Source organism: Myodes glareolus, chromosome 17, assembly GCF_982192425.1.
Source record: "Myodes glareolus chromosome 17, mMyoGla1.1, whole genome shotgun sequence".
Classification (NCBI taxonomy): Eukaryota; Metazoa; Chordata; class Mammalia; order Rodentia; family Cricetidae; genus Myodes; species Myodes glareolus.
The window spans coordinates 35,834,400-35,851,092 of NC_142042.1; positions in this window are offsets into that span (position 1 = coordinate 35,834,400).

Below are 16,693 nucleotides of genomic sequence, written 5' to 3' on the forward strand. Positions count from 1 at the left end.
TAACTTCAAGTTCATCTTCAACCTTCCTTTTTACATAACTCCAACTGAGAAGGCTGGGGTGTAGATTGCTTGGTGGAGTGCTTGCCTAGCATGCACAAAGCCCTGGGCTGGAGCCCCAGCTTGGCAGAAACTGGTCATGGTAGTTTATACCTGTAATCCCAGAACTCTCAAAAGGTGGAGGCAGGAGGACCAGAGGTTCAAGGTCTTCCTGCCTTGGCTACACAGAAGGTCAAGGCCATTCAAGCTATATGAGATCCGGTTTCATCAGAGAGATAAATATTAATAGATGGATAGATAAATAAATTCATAGCAACCACTGTAGGTAGGAAAAGAATCCGGAGGAATTCTTACTATTTGAATGGACATAATGGAACACCTGAAAGACCAGGAATTCCTTTCTCCTCTGTTGTTCTCCCCGCTGCTTTGTTGTTGTTGTTGTTGTTGTTGTTGTGTGTGTGTGTGTGTGTGTGTGTGTGTGTGTGTTGTGCGGTATGTGTCTAAGACAAGGTCTCCCTATACTGCTCAGGCTAGGCCTGACCTCTCAATTGTTTTTTTCCAAATAACAGGATGAAGTCATGAGCCACCATACCTGGTTTCATCATCGCAAAAGCTATGCACACTCAATGCTTTGAGTGGCTCTCAAAGTGGTCTGAGTGTTCTCTGAGGAGAGGTTGGAGGGAGTGTGCTCTCAGGTGTGTCATCTCCCCAGCTCTGTCCCCTACCCCACAGGGTTAGCCTCAGAGTAGGGAACAATAGGACAGTGAAAGGTTTGCTAATCCAAGTCACTTATTTTTAATTTATTATGTAAAATTCCCGCTGGGAGTTTTCCTTTGAATGCCGGCCAGGGTTTGAAGGAAGTCTCCTTGCTTTGCATCTGTGCGACTTCTCTCCACGGCTCAGGTGTAATGGGAAAGAAGCCATACCTAGGAAAGACAGATTTCTTCACAGCCAGCCCTCAAAATAAGGTCTCTTGAAAACAGATGCCGAATTGTCCGGCTTGGTGGCTCGACTTTGTGCCTTTAATCCCAGCACTCAGGAGGCAGAAGTAAGCCTGGTCTACAAAGCGAGTTCTAGGACAGCCAGGGAGGCTACAGAGAAACCCTGTCTCCAGAGGGAAAAACAAAACAAAACAAAACAAAACAAAACAAAACAAAACCAAAAGCAAAAACAAAACAGAGGCCAAGAACCCCATTTTTTTCCTACAAGGTGGGGCTGCTCACTGTCTACTGGTGTAGTGTTACTTTCATCATTTTTTTCATTCCAACTTTTAAAAAGATTATTACATTTAGTGTGTGTGTGTGTGTGTGTGTGTGTGTGTGTGTGTGTGTAAGGTGGCGGTGGTAGGGCGGCACATTTGTGCTACAGGACACGTGTGAACAGCCTGTGGGAGCTGATTCTGTTTCCACCAGGTGGGGCCTTCTCGCTGACCCTTTTGTTCCGTCTTTATCGAGTAAATAGAAGCAGAAACTTTTTCTCTCTAATTCTTAATTACGATTAGCTGTAGAAGAGAGAAAAATGATTTGATCTATGTTTCAACTGCAGTGTTTGCAGTTGACCTTATGAACTGTTCGTGCTAAACGTCTTAACTGTGGTATTTTTAGTATCCTTTAAAGAGACTGAGATGGAAGGGAAGCCCTTCTGTGTTCAAAAGGAATTCTTTGGCGCCATCTTGTGGATATTTTGGTGCAAAACTTGAAACCAAACCTTCAGCGTCTTTGTTAAGGCTTCAAATGGAATCTGACAGCACCCTCTTCTGGCACATTGCAGAACAGAGAAAAAAACAGCACCCCCCAAAAATCTTAAGCCAGGCCAGCTTGGCAGGGTTTCTCACCCCTGACGCTGTTGACATGTGAGGCCCACTGGTTCTTCGTTTCTGGGGACTCTCATGTATGCTGTTAGGGTGCTAAGCATAGCCCTACTCAGCAAATAACAGTATTTTTCTGTAACACCCAGAAATGCCCCCCACATTGCCGAGTGGCGGCAGGGCAGAGAACAGTGGGGAGACCTGGAGTTCTCCGGGGTAAGAACCACCGAGAAAGAGCGCACTATGAAACTGCTGGGCAAAGTGAACACGTAACATCAGACAGAGTCCATACAACTTCCATTTTCCTAATTGTTCTAGAACAGAGGGAAAAGAATTCCCAACATGAAAAAACTGTCATTTACGTAGTTACAAGATCACTGCCCGGAAGAAATCCACAAAGCCACCTGTTTATACACCATGCGGGTTAGGAATGTGCTGCCAACACTCACACTGATACCTGAGGGAAAATATGCCTTGAACGTCTCTGGTTTTGTGATTGCATTATACGGTTGGTTCAAGAAATCTGTGTCCTCCAGGAACTCCAAAGACTTGTTCTCACGCTTTTTGGTCCCATCCAAAACTTTCTTCTACTCTTCTCAGAAATCTCTCCTCAGCTAGCGATTGGAACCCCTCACCATATTTTGTGTTAGCTCAAATATTTCGACCCTTTCTTTCCAGATGCGGCGTTTTCTAAAAGCCTTCCACAGCACCCTGGCTAGTGTCGACATGACGTCTCCTTAGAGCAATCTAACCTGTGTACGTCAAAGCTTACCTCCCTTGGCTGCGTCTCTTTGACCCTACACCCTTTGTCATTTATCAATAACTCATGTTCTGCTTATTTCCTTCCCATCTGTTATATTCCAGGCCCAGTTTTAAATGCCAGGGTTGGAAAGGGTTAAGGTGACCCCTAAGGAGCGTCTCATGTAATCCAGTGGGAAGAACGGAGAAATTATAATGCACTGTGCACAGTAAGTGACCGAGTGAAGGTGTTGGCGAAGGGCTGGAGGAGCCTAAAAGAGGAACTCAGTTGGAGCAGGCTTGGAAGAGGTTACAATGAATCTGGGCTTTGAAAGATGAATAGGAGTTTTCCAGGCAAAGGGAATGGCAAAGAAAACTCCGTTCAGAATGAGTTCCCTGGGCAGATGGGAGTCCTTTTCCCTCCCACACATCACAGGCAGCCACCACCTCAGAGAATTCACCTCTCTAAATTACACTACTGCTTGCTCCAGGGTCTGCTGCTCTCCCTTTCTGCCCACGTTTGTTGTGTAGAGACCTTCCATTCTATTTCCATAATCTCTGTCTTAGCCGATCGTCATTTCTGGTCCTTTAACCTTGATCACCAGCCCAACAGTCTCCATCCCTCCTGCACCTGGAGAAAGCCTCTTGGCGACTCTTGCCCACAGTTCTCGCAGACCTGGCTGCCCACAAGCCACGTTGTACCTCAGACTCAGGCACTTGAAGAAGACAGCTACTTTCCTGGGCTTTCCCGGGAGATAAGCTCTGTGACAGGAAGAGGAGGGGAAGGAGATGACAGTAACACAGGGGCAGCAGTGTGGCCATAGTTTAAAGGTGAGGTCCTGCCCTGAGAAGACCTGCTTTATTTTCTCCCCCAGCTTCCGGCTGTTCTGTGGCCTAGTAGGCCTCATGGGCTTGGTTCTCACTTCTCCTCACTCCGATCCATGTTCCTTGGGCCTTGCATGCACCTCCCTCTTAGGTCCTCAGGTCTACTCAGGGCCCATCCTGCATCCTTCGTCCTGTATGCTTCACTTCTTGACTCCACGATTCCTCCCTGTTCCTTCCTCACTCACATTTCTTTGTAATCTCTCATTTTCATCCTCTCTGTCTCTATGTGTGCGCCTGTGCGCCATGCCAGAAACTGAACCAGGGCTAGTGCCCCCAGGAGGTCTCCCCAACAACCCTTTAGAGACTAGCAAGTCGCTGTCATTCCCAGTAGCTCTTATCCTTATTGACATTTCTGCGTTTCTTTATTTTGGGTTGCCCGCCATGAGAGCAAGGATTTCCCTTACTTCATTTTCTGTTTTCCCAGGGCCCGCAGGATGCCTGGCACACAGTTGATACTCACTAACCATCAACCGAATGTGTGATGAAGGATAGCTCTCGGAGCTATTTCCTCTACATTGAAACGTTGTCGGAGCTGAGGAGGGGAATCTTATAAAACTCGGAAATCTAATGAGACATTACAAAGCTCAGGAAGCTAAGAAAGCAGACCCTGGGGGAAGGCAAATGTTTGCAGTTGTCACGTGAATAGAAGAAAAAAAAGTCAGCCTGAGGACTAGGGCAAAGGTGAGCCAAGAGTTCTCCACTCCAATAAGGCCATAGCCCTGATCACGAGTGAACATCCCTCCTAGTTCTCCTGGATCTTTACAACTTTGGACTCTGGTGAGCTCATGAGTTCCCTTGTTTAGGGAAGGCAGTCTTCTCTCTTGTGCAATCCAGAGCGTTTCACTGACACTCTGTCCTTAGGGTACCATGCTGTCTTGCTAATGTTTCAAGAAGGTTGTTCACCCATTATAATATTTGTTTATTCTTGAAGAAGTAAATTCATTCATTAAATACTTAGAACTATCTGAGTAATTTACAGAGGAGCAAAGTGACAAGGAAAATTGATGGAGGGTGAGAGAGGTTTTATGTTCATGGAGAAGAACATTAGGATCATGACAATATTTTCATGAAACATGGGTTTTGTGAGGTTTGTGGATTTGAAGTGGAACCAACTGAGACTTGAATTGGGGTAAGAACTGACACCATGCAAAGTTCGACTAATTCTGGTCTAGATGCCACACCTTTATTTAAAATACAGCAAGGAGGTACATTCATAGAGAACAAAGCAAGAAAGGGTAAAACTGCAGGCAGCTTGGACTTCACCCTCAAATCGCTGTTTCCTCTCAAACAAATCGCTGGAGGAGAGAACCTTCTAGAAGAAAGGCCGGAAGGGGCTAGGATCAAGGTGGAACAATGCCTTACCATGGTATTTTATTTTTATTCTTATTGATTCAAAGTCTAAACTCTTAATGTAGTTCTTGCTATTCTAACGGGAAGAGAGGATGCCCACCCCAGCCTTTCCCCATCAGTTCTTCACAAGATCACTGCCTTAGTCAACAGTGGATCTACAACCCTGTAAAAGGCTTAGCTGCTTTTTGTCAGTCTGATAAAATACCTGAGAAGACAGGGGAGATCAGGGTAAATACATAGGTTCAGAGCTTTCAGTCTATTTTTTCTGGCCCATGTGTAGAAACACAGACCATCACAGTGAGCGGTGTGTGGTAGAGGAAGGCAAATAACTTACCTCAGCACACAGGCAGCAAAGTGTGACAGGAAGGCACCAGGAGCAGGATCCCTCTTTAAAGACACGTCCCCAATGACCCATTTCCTATACCCAGGCCATTATTTCTCAATATCATATTCAGTATGAGCTTATCAATGAATTAACTAATCCATAAAGCTAGTGTCTTCATGATCCAACCGCCTCTTAATAACACCATCAGCTAAGGACCAAAGCCCTCAACACATGAATTTATGGGACCATTTATTATTGAATTACTATAGTGCCTATAAGTGCTTATGTGAATCAAGATGGGAACTCCAACCCACATAAACTGTGAGGTAATACATTTCTTTTGCTAGAAAACCAATACACATGGGTATTAGAATCCAGGATGTAAGTTTAGTTATTTCCTACTTTTCTCAGTTGTTTTCTAGAATTCATACATACATACATGTAAATACACACACAGAAACACCCACACATATTTGGATATTCCTGAGAGTAATTATTGTGCTCAGGGATACATTATTATGCTGCGGGACAATGGTCTTATACTTTGTAAAGATTTGTTAGTTGTATTGTTTTAATAAAACGCTGATTGGCCAGTAGTCGGGCAGGAAGTACAGGTGGGGTGACCAGAATAAGAGAATTCCGGGAAGAGGAAAGATTCAGTCTACAGTCATAACTCAGAGGCAGAGGAAGCAAGATGAGAACACCTCACTGATAAAAGGCACCAAGCCATGTGGCTGACATAGACAAGAATTATGGGTTAATGTAAGATGTAGGAGTTAATAAGAAGCCTGAGGCCAACCAGTTCATGATTAATGTAGAGCTCTGTGTGTTTCTTTGGTACGGAATGGCTGCAGGACCAGGCAGGACAGAAACCTTCTGTCGACATTATTAGACATGTGATTGCTCCTATTTTGTATTATAGAATAGTAAAATTGTCCCCCAAAAGATTATTTAACAATTATACTCCCATTAAAATGTACTTGAGGGGCAGAGGGAGTTTACTGGTGGAGCATATATTTAGTATTCAGGAGGCCCTGAGTTCAATTTTCAGCAAGTAAAAAATGTAAAAAAAAAGTATAAAATGAAAACAAAACAAAAAACCACTTTTATATCTTTTGTTTTTGCTCTGTAATCTTGCCAATACTAAGCATTATAATTTTTCTTCCTTTGTTTTTGTTTTTGTATTTTTAAGACAGGGTTTCTCTGTGTAACAGTCCTGACTGTCCTGGAACTTTCTTTGTTCACCAGGTTGGTCTTGTACAGAAATCTGCCTACCTCTGCCTCTAGGGTACTGGAATTAAAGGCATGTGTCACCACCTCCTGGTTAGAGATCCTTCTTAAAAAAACTATTTTTTACATACATTGCTGTTTTGCCTGCATATATGTCTGTGTGGGGGTGTTGGATCCCCTAGTACTGGAGTTACAGACAGTTTGAGTTGCCATCTGGGTGCTGGGAATTGAGCCCAGGGCCTCTGGAAGAGTAGACAGTGTTCTTAACCCCTTAGCAAACTGGAGACTCTAACTGTATAGATCTTTATTATTTGCCAATTTAAAAGAAAAGTAGACACATGTCTTCTTTACTCCATATTGAGCATGGCCCCAGGGTTTTCTGAATCTTTCCCCATTTGATCCTTGTAAAACAACCATATGATGTCAAACACAGCCCAAGGATAGAGTTGTGTGAGGAGAATTCTGAGTTTTTGCTTCAAGGACACGGAATTGTTCTTGGCATGTGCTGTTGCGCCTCTCCCAGGTTTAGTGAGCAGGAGTGGGTTCACTTTAGATCATTCATTACAACTGGCCATTGTTATTTGTTGTATGCTTCTGAACACCTGATCAGTCAATGGGCCTCCAACTGTAAATCTTGCGTTACTCTTGTTACCCTCAGTACAGTTCATGTGCCGTTCATGAGCAGTGAGCAGGGCAAAGGCCTGGAGATTAAAAGAACACACATACAAGACCTAGGTCATTCGAAAGGAGATCAGCTGAAAGCTGTTTATTCAAACTTAGGGAAAACCTTATATAGCTAGCTGCTGCATGATGAATACCCCCCAGGCAGGTGGGAAATTACCACTCCCAAGGTGTAAACAATGCCCTATAGCTAACCACCAGTCAGGGCAGAGGGAGTACAGGAACAAACAGGATGTTTAGCTGACTGACCAGTAACTGTTCTCAAGATGAAACCTGGGAGCAGGGGTAGACCCATGGGCCCTATATCCCTCTATGGAAAAGCAGGTTTATACCACGAGTGTCTTGTCCTTGTGATTGGACATTTTACTCAGATGACTCTTCCTAACCCTCAGAGTACAAATGGTCTGCTGTTTTGAATAGAGTTGACTGTAGTTGACACTTTAGTCCACTTCACGTTTTTGCTTCCACCAATCAGTGCAGTGTTATTAGTATCCCATTTTACCAGTGATGATGTAAGCAGGCTGACTGGAAATGAAGATCTTCTATAGACTTGGGTCTCTCTATCTGATTGTCAGACTATTGAAATATTGAACCTCCAGAAATGGAAATTCCCCAGGACCCTCATGGTGAGAGAAGGAAAAGATGCCAGAGTGGGGCGACTTGTTTCCAGGAAAGAGATTTATAATTTGTTAGACCACCTTATGGAGTGAGACTAAGGCCCAGATGAAGATGGGTCACCGGTGGGCGGGACCACACACTGATCTGATCTTAGTTGTGCACGCCCCCAGCCTTCTATGAAATTTCTATCTCACTTCAGGAGTTTAGGGGCAGGAGGATCACTGAATCTTCCTCCCTCTTCTCAATGTGACCACACCGAATAATTCTCTTTTTTTTTCCTGCTTCTTGATATTAATTTGGCTGTTTTCATGGGCTGCTCAAGGGTAGGAGATTACACATAGCTTCTTGGGTTCAGTTTGTGACCCAAAGCTTGGTAATAATTGGAGCAAGACTTGGCCAATCACATGGTAGAGTAGATAGACCAAGTAGAGTCTGCACAGGCAGAGTCACCTTAGAATCTCAGTTTTGAGGAACTGCAGAGATGGAGCCAGTCCCTAGTGGCCATTAGGCCCATTGGCACCCTCTCCTCTGTGGCTCACACATTCATGGTGTTTTCCTCGGTGTGGCGTACATTGGGCTTGCACAAGGTGATCACTCCCTCTGTAGGCACTTACCTCTTGTGCTGCCAGTGTGATCTCTGCAGGATTACTCACCTTGGCATCAATGCCCTTTGGCTCCCATCAAGGGTCAATAAGATGAAAGTTTGGCAGAGACCAGAGATGGACGGGAGTAAGTTCAAAGTATTTGTTGCCCTGAGTTCCTCTCTGTGAGGCTCCCTCTGATGGGTGTCATTAGAACAAAGTCCATGGCCCTTCTGACCCGATCATCTATCTGCTCAGGGGTCCTGCTGCCCCCCTCTCCAATTGTTTTACTGTCTGAAGGAGTAACCTGGTCTACAAATAGCCCCAGACAACTGAATCAAGCCTTTTATGTTCCCTAAATCACACATGTACCACCAGCTTGTTTATAAATAAACCCTCCTTTGTATACGCTACCTGAATGTAAGTTATTATTTCCACTTTATTTATTAATATTAATATTTTACTGACTTGCGGGCATCGTTTCCATATTGGAGCTACAAGCTTGATGATCACTTGCTGGGACATTTCTGCAGCTTGTCGAGCTCTGTTTAAGGCAGATTTTGTAGTGCCCTCTGTACGTGCTCACTCAAGACCACACTCTGGAAAACGTGGCCTTGATCTTTGTCACACATATGGCCATTGGCTCTCCTATCGTATTTGGGGTGGAGTAAGATATCTGGATCTGATCCACCTGTGGTTCAAATATCAGCTTCTCCTGAGAGGTCACAGTTCTCATAAAGATTTGGAAAGACTTTGTCTGTGTTCTTTTTTAAAATTTATTTATTATGTATATAGTGTTCTGAGCACCAGATCTCATTATAGATGGGTGTGAGCCATCATGTGGTTGCTGGGAATTGAACTCAGAACCTCTGGAACAGCAGCCAGTTCTCTTAGCCTCTGAGCCATCTCTCCAGCCCCTGTCTTGTGTTCTTGAGTGGTCGGTCAGGAACTGTTTTTCAATATTAAGCACTTCTTCCCCAGGCTCCCACTTTGCTGTGGGCTCAGATGATGTCATTGCTGCTACCTGCCAGAATTCTAGGTACCTCCTTCCTCGCAAAGGGTTCCTCTCCCTGGCAACAGTTGAGTTGACAGTGTGGTGACAGCTATACTTCATTACATACGATGGTTCTGTTCCAAAATACTGAGACTTTTTGGAAGTATACTGAGGACTTTATTTTTTAGGAGCACTTTATCAAGGTGCCCTGACTATTATTATTTTTTAATTAAAAAAATTATTGCAGTGGTGGGTACTGTTACGGTGGTTGGACGCTTAAAAGAAATCCCACACTAGCTCAGAATCGAGAAATAGATAGTCATTTATTAAGGGATAAACTCACAAATCAGAATCCTCCGCTTGACAGGTTGAATCATGCGATCCAAAAGAGCAGCCGGCAGGAACAAAGCAAAGGGAACAAGAGAGAAGGGGCTCACGCCACAGTAGGTGGGTAATTACAAGTTGTAATATGTCCTACAGCAGTGGTACATGTCTTTAATTCCAGCATGCAGGAGGCAGAGGCAGGAGGATTGTTGCAGCATAATTGATCACACTGTGAAACTCCAAAACTGTATTGATAAAATTAATCTTCAGTAAGGGGGCGGAGTCAGTGACTAGTCGACAAGAGTTAGCCATCGAGAGTACAGAGGACCCAGGATATGGATAGAGAGACACACGGGAAGGAGAAGGAGAGATTTAGAGATTCGGAGTGTTTTTTTTTTTTGGTCCAGGATATGTGAAGAGACACACTTGCTAGGTCTTGGGTAAAAAAATGAAGGAAACTGGTCACTCCTCTGCTGCTTCTTTGATCTATCAGGTTTTCACCCCAATATCAGACTCCCGAGTCTTTGTTGATATTAGAATAACTTAGATAAAAGCAACAATGGACCTCTGTGAGTTTGAGTCCAGCTTGGTCTATAGAGCAAGTTCCAGGACAGCCAGGGCTACACAAAGAAACCCAGTCTTAACAACAAAAACAAAAACAAAAACAAACAAACAAAAAAAACAAAAAAGAAAAAGAAAAGAAAAGAAAAGAAGAAATTATTTCAGATATATGGGCGTTTTGCCTGTGTGTGTGTCGGTAGAACAGGTGCCTGATGCCCCTGAAGGCCAGATGAGGGTGTCAGTTTTCCTGAACTAGAATCATAGGCGGTTGGTTGTTGGCTGCCACGTGAGTGCTGGGGGCTGAACCTTGGTCCTCTGGAAGAGCTGTCAGTGCTCTTAACTGCTGAGCCACCTTTCCAGCCCCCTATTCTAATTATAAACATTGTTCCTGTCATAAGATCTTTCTTCTAACCTTCTTCTAACTTCTGTACTATGGAGAAACTTCCCTTCCTGATGCTTGCCCCTAAGGGTCAGTTCTGTCCCTAAATTACTTCTTAACCTTAAGTAGTAGAATACTGAAGATTGAAGAGGGAGCCCTAAGTACTTAAAGGGGTAGTGTTCCTAGTGCCTTTACAAGTCCTTGATTTGCCTCAACACGATAAGTTCTATGGAAGTGTTGGGAGTGGGTCCAGCTTCCTTGGAGCGATCCCGGGCTGTGGCAGGTCCAGTCTTCATGCTCCCATGACTGAGGGTATTCATTTCTTTTCTTAACCTGATGCTTTCAAACCTTGTCACCTCAGGTCTCAGAATGAGAAATGAGTTCCAAATGGCCACTCCTTTAACTATACCCTGGCCAGTGGGCTTTACAGAACTTCTGTGGCAGAAAGGATTTTGCTTTGAACAACCACATCTGTTCGGTTTAATGGAGAAATGGGGAGGGAGCATTGGTTACATGCCTTTGGGAAAGGAAGGTGGAGGGAAACAAAAAGGCTAGACACATTTTTACTTACTCTGAACTGACAACAGGATTCCGAGTTGCAGATAGGCAGGCAAGACACCGTGGAGGACATTTAGTCCTCGGAAGTACGCCATAAAAGGAACGCCATAGAAAAGATGGCATACAAAATGAATCCCTCCCTTTCCCTTCTCCTCCTCCTCTGTTTCCCCCTTTCTCCATCTCTGTGGGAGCCGAGAATGCAGGCCATTTCCCACATTTGTGGCCTCGAAGTCACAGAGATCTGCCTACCTCTGCCTCCCCAGTGCTGGGATTAAAGGCCTGCGCCACCACAGCCTGGCCTGATGGGACTTTTAAACTTAGAAAGCACAGCCTGTGCCCAGGCAGGACAGGCCTAGCCGTAGAAGGAGGGAGCATGTCATGCCCCGTGTCTCGCAACTCACCTTCCCCTAAGAGCCTAGCCCAAACTAAAAGGCAAATTTACAAAATAGGTAGTCTCAAAAGATTACAGATTCAGGACAAGTAAGTGTCTGTAAAAATAAATAAGCAGGTTAAATATGCTTTCTTTTTTTCCATTTTACATTTTTTACTTCTTTGTCAAAAATCTGATGTTTGTAGGCATGTGGATTGATATCCAAGGTCTTTGATTCAGCTCCTTTGGTCCTCGTATATGTTTTTTATGCCAATACCAGGCTGTTTTCAGTACTGTGGCTCTGTAGTGGAATTTGAAGTCAGAGATTATGATGTATTCAAAAGTTCCTTTATTGTACAGGGTTGTTTAGGCTATCCTAAGTTTTCATTTTTAGGTATTGTTCTTTTGAGGCCTTTGAAGAATTTTGCTGTGATTTTAATGGGCATTTGCATTTAATCTATAGATTGCTTTTGGTAAGATGGCCATTTGTTGCTCTGTTGGTTCTACCTTCCCAAGAGCATGGGGGAGCTTTCTGAAATTTCTTTCTTCTAAGATTTAGTTTTTATCATACAGATTTTCCCACTGGTTTAGTTAGAGTTACTTTAAGATATCTTATTTTATTTGTAGCTGTTTGTACAGGATGATGTTTCTCTGATTTCCTTCTCAGCTCATTTATCATCTGTGTCAGAGAGGAACATTTAGGTTGTTTCCAGGTTCTGGCTGTGACAAATAATCTGCTGTGAACATAGTTGAGCACATGTCCCTGTGGTGTGATTGAGCATCCTTTGGGTACATACCCAGAAGTAGTACTGCTGAATCTTCAGGTAGTTTGTTCTCTAAAAGTGCCATCCTGGTATCCAAAGTGGCTGTTCCAGTTTACACTCCCATCGGCAATGGAGGTGTATTCCCTTTACCCCATATCCTCTCCAGCATAAGTTGTCATCAGTGTTTTTGATCTTGACCATTCTGACAGGTGTAAGATGGAATCTCATGGTTGTTTTGATTTGCATTTCTCTAATGGCTAAGGATGTTGAGCATTTCTTAAGTGTCTTTCAGTCATTTTAGATTCCTCTATTGAGAGTTCTCTGTTTAGGTCTGTATCCTACATATTTTTATTGGATTATTTGTTCTTTTGATGACCAATTTCTTAAGTTCTTTTTATATTTTAGAGATCAGCCCTTTTTTCAATGTAGGATTAGTAAAGATATTTTCCCATTCTGTGAGTTGATGTTTTGTCTTGTTGACTGTGTCTTTTGCTTTACAGAAGCTTCTAAGTATCAGAAGGTCCCATTCATTGTTTTACTCAGTGTTTGTGCCACTGGGATTATATTTGAGATTTGCCAAGGCATTCTAGTGTACTTCCAACTTTCTCTTCTATGATGATCACTGTGGTTGGTTTTATGTTGAGGTCTTTGATCCATTTGGATTTGAGTTTTGTGCATAGTGATGAATATGGATATATTTTCATTCTTCTACAAGTTAATATTCAGTGGTGCCAGTACCATTTGTTAAATATGCTTTCTTTTTTTCATTTTCCTGTCAGCTAGGCAGACTTACAACTTAAAAGGAAGACAGTTTACAAACTTTTAATAAAACATTCAATGGCTAAAAATCTTAATTATAATATTCTTATGGGAGATCTTGAGCCACTAAGTAAAATTCTTAAGGGGAGCAATGAGCCAAATTCCAGCAGACAGCTTACAGAAGCTCCCATTCAGGTACACAAGCAGGTAGAGTAGGCTATTTATAAAAACAGCAAATACAAAACTTATTCTATAGCAGTTTATGGGCAAAAACAGTCCACTTTTTATGACTGCATCTTCCTGTTTTGACTGTTAAGATATTAAACTTTCAATCTGGAGCAGTAGCGTGTTTAATACAAAAGAGCAGTATAGAATCTAGGAGATATTTTGACAAGGAACTGGCTATGATCAATGTTTCTTATACTAAGCAATTTTTAAAGTAGTGATTCTTGGGCAATTGCATTTGCTAAATTTAAAGGCCAGATTAATAATCTTTTCCCAGATGATTGTTGCTGCAGTTAGCACTATATTCCTTTATCTTCCTAATGTTATAACAAAAAGTCCCTTAAAGAATGTTTTGCTAAATTTTACAGATGGTTCTGCCAATGGAAAAACTGCATATATTATTGTTAATGGTAAAAAGCGATTGTGGAGTGTGCTCATGGATCCTTAAAAACAACTTAAAAGGATAAAAGATGCAGACAGATTTTGGCATGGTGACACCAAGGCGACCTTGGTCAAGGCAAGGTGAAAAAGCCCGTGCACTGGATTGTGGAAAAGACCCAACCCTGTATTAATTTGGGGTCGAGGATGTGTTTATGTTTTTTTTTTCACAGAAAGAAAATAAAGTTGGGTGAGATAATTGCATGTACAGGAAAGGTGTGGCAGACCTGACGACATCGTAGCTGTAAATGCCCCCATGGAGGAGTCAGAGTAAGAGTCTGTGGTCCTGCCTTCCCCACCCCCATGGAGAGGAGTGCCTGATCCGCGGGACCTGCTGCTGCCCCTCTGTGGTGCAGGGCACCTTAAAACACTTCACCTGAGAACTAAGACCTAAACTTTCCCCTCAGGGAAAGAAAGACTCAAAATAAGAAATGACATACGAAGAGGGCAGCCTAAGGGTTTGAATGCTGACCAGAGTCTGGGATTGGTATTTAATAGCGGTAATGTCACTGCACTCTCACCCATCAGAAAAAAAACCTTTCTCGTTTTTTGATTGGAATAGATTTAAGAGAATTGCAGTACGCCAAATTGTGGGTTTATTGTTAATTCCCATTCTAGAATTATGGTATTGACCTGGTACTGTTTGTAACTGCTTATAAGAAGTGGAGAAAAGTTTGACATGTCCTGTAAATGACATAGATTTCCAGACCAAAAGAAAAGCGTGTCTTTTCAAAGGAGGAATCTTGCTGGCTCCCTTGGGAAATCGAGGCAATCATGAGTTTGAGGCCAGCATGGACTGTATACCAAGATGCCATTGTAAGTGGGGAAGGGAGGGGTAAAAGAGGGAAAGAAGGAGAGAGGGAAGAGATGTGTCGGGGTCCAGCCCCAACATAAAATATTTCTTACCAGCATAGAGGCATGGGAATATTAAAGACATAGTTAATATGACAGTATTGGGAGGGAGCCCGAGGAAACGTTAGTGGGTAGTCTGCGGACAGTCTGGGATATGACAGTGACTGTCCCTGGTCTAGAGAAGCTGGTACAGAAACACAAGGGAACTCTCAAGGGGGTTATGCGAAGGTTATAAAAACACCTTAACCAGAGTGAGAACCTTATCACAGGGCCTGCATAGAGGTAGTAGTGCACCTTTAAAATCACCTGCACTTAGTTGTTATTTATAATCAATAGAGGTGACCCATGAGAAGGGGGAGTTATGGCATCTGTTTGAGATGATGAAAGAGTTTTAGAGTAGTGGTGTTTGTGCTACACTGTTAGTGTAATTAATGCTGCTTACACTGCACTTAAGTTAAACCGGCATGCACGCCCTCTTTTTATACATCTACACCAATAAACGTCAGCAATCAATTAAAACACAAAAAATGATCATTGCTCCCCAAAGTTTCCTTGCAACCCTGGGAAGTCAGTCCCATTCCTTCAGACCTAGATAACACCAATGTATTTCTTGTTATTATTGTAACGACCTACTGCCCGTATTATGTGACAGAACGGTACTACGCGTGTAGTGCGCCGCCTGCACTCCAGGATCATCCGCGAGTGGAGCATGGGCCTGGAGAATTAACACACAAAAAGACTCGCAGACAGAGACACAGGTCATCGTTGATGCCAGAGTGCCCCAAGAATGCCCCTTTTATTGTGCTCAGGGGCAGTTTATATAGTGCTCTGGCCATGCCCCAGCTCTTGGGCTCTTTCAGCTGCAGACCCATCAACCTGCCATCAGGGTCTCGTGCTCAAATCAGGTGCAGGCTGCTGAGAGCAGAAGAAAACAAATAGTTTACAAGAAATTCAGGGTCTGGGGGTTCACTGCTCCCAATAACTATAATTTTTCATTTTCTAGAATTTTTATAAATATAATCATAAATTATATAGGTCCTTCATGTCTGGCCCTTTAAACTTATAATGTCTTTTAAATTAACCCATATTATTAATCAGTCTTTTATGACTACCTTTGTTATCAGCTACTGCTTTAAGGATATTCGTGAGACAAAGGACCCCAAAGGACAGAAGCAATGCCTCTCTCTGGAATGAAGTGACATGCATGCTTGCTTGTCATCTATGATGAAAGGTTTGAGTCCCCTGAGCTCAGGGCTTCTCTCTTGTAACATTGTCCCTGGTGTGTGTAGGTGATATCTGCTCTTCCTTTCAATATATTGTGGGAGTTAAGGCTTAGAAGTAAGTACAAATGCCAATATATGTCAAATGCAGTTGTGAGAAATAACTAAGACAAGAGTCTCATGTCTTTTGTTGCCAGCCTGGAACCATGGCAGCTGGTTTAAATTATAAGTAAGGCAAAATCTTAGGCTCTTCGTCATTCTTGGCAAAGAACTATAATCAAGAGGGCGTGTAGATAGGGAAGGGAGAACAAAGACACACAGACATTTCCACGGTTAAGTCAGGAGGCCCAGCCCAGCAGAAGTGAGTTTGTTAACCACATTTTATGAACGAGAAGACATTGATTACCACTGAGTGTTAATCCTTTAATTTGAGCACTTAGGAGGCAGAGGCAGGTGGGTCTCTGTGAGTTTGAGGTCAGCCTGGTCTACAGCGCAAGTTCCACAAGTTTCCAATGTTACCCAGAGAAACCCTGCTTCGAAAAATCAAAACCCCCAACCAAAGGCATTGAATCTTTTTCCTTTTATGTTTTTAATTTTTCCTTTTTTCTTTTTGAGATAAGGTCCTGGGTGCCCAAACTGATCTTTAATTTACTACATAGCTGAGGATGACCTTGAACTTTGGATCCCTTTGCCTGCCTCTGCCTTCTGATTGTTGGGAATCACAGAACTGCTCCACCAGGGGATCGAACCCTGGCTTCAAGAATGCCACACAAGCACACCCAGCTCCTGATGTTCCTCTTCTTCCTCTTAATCTTTCAGTTGTGAGAGTGAATTAAAGAGTTAAGGTTTATAATTGAAGTAGATTCAAAGCTAGCTGCCCGAAGAGCACCTTGGGTGTTACTGAATACTCCCTGAATTAGGGACCCTCCTAGCCAATCTAGCAGTGGAGTTTTAGGTCTATGCCACCACTGTCTCAAATGGACTAATACTTATCTGGGGTGGGAAGGACATTTGGGAGTTTTTGGAAGGCAGGCCAT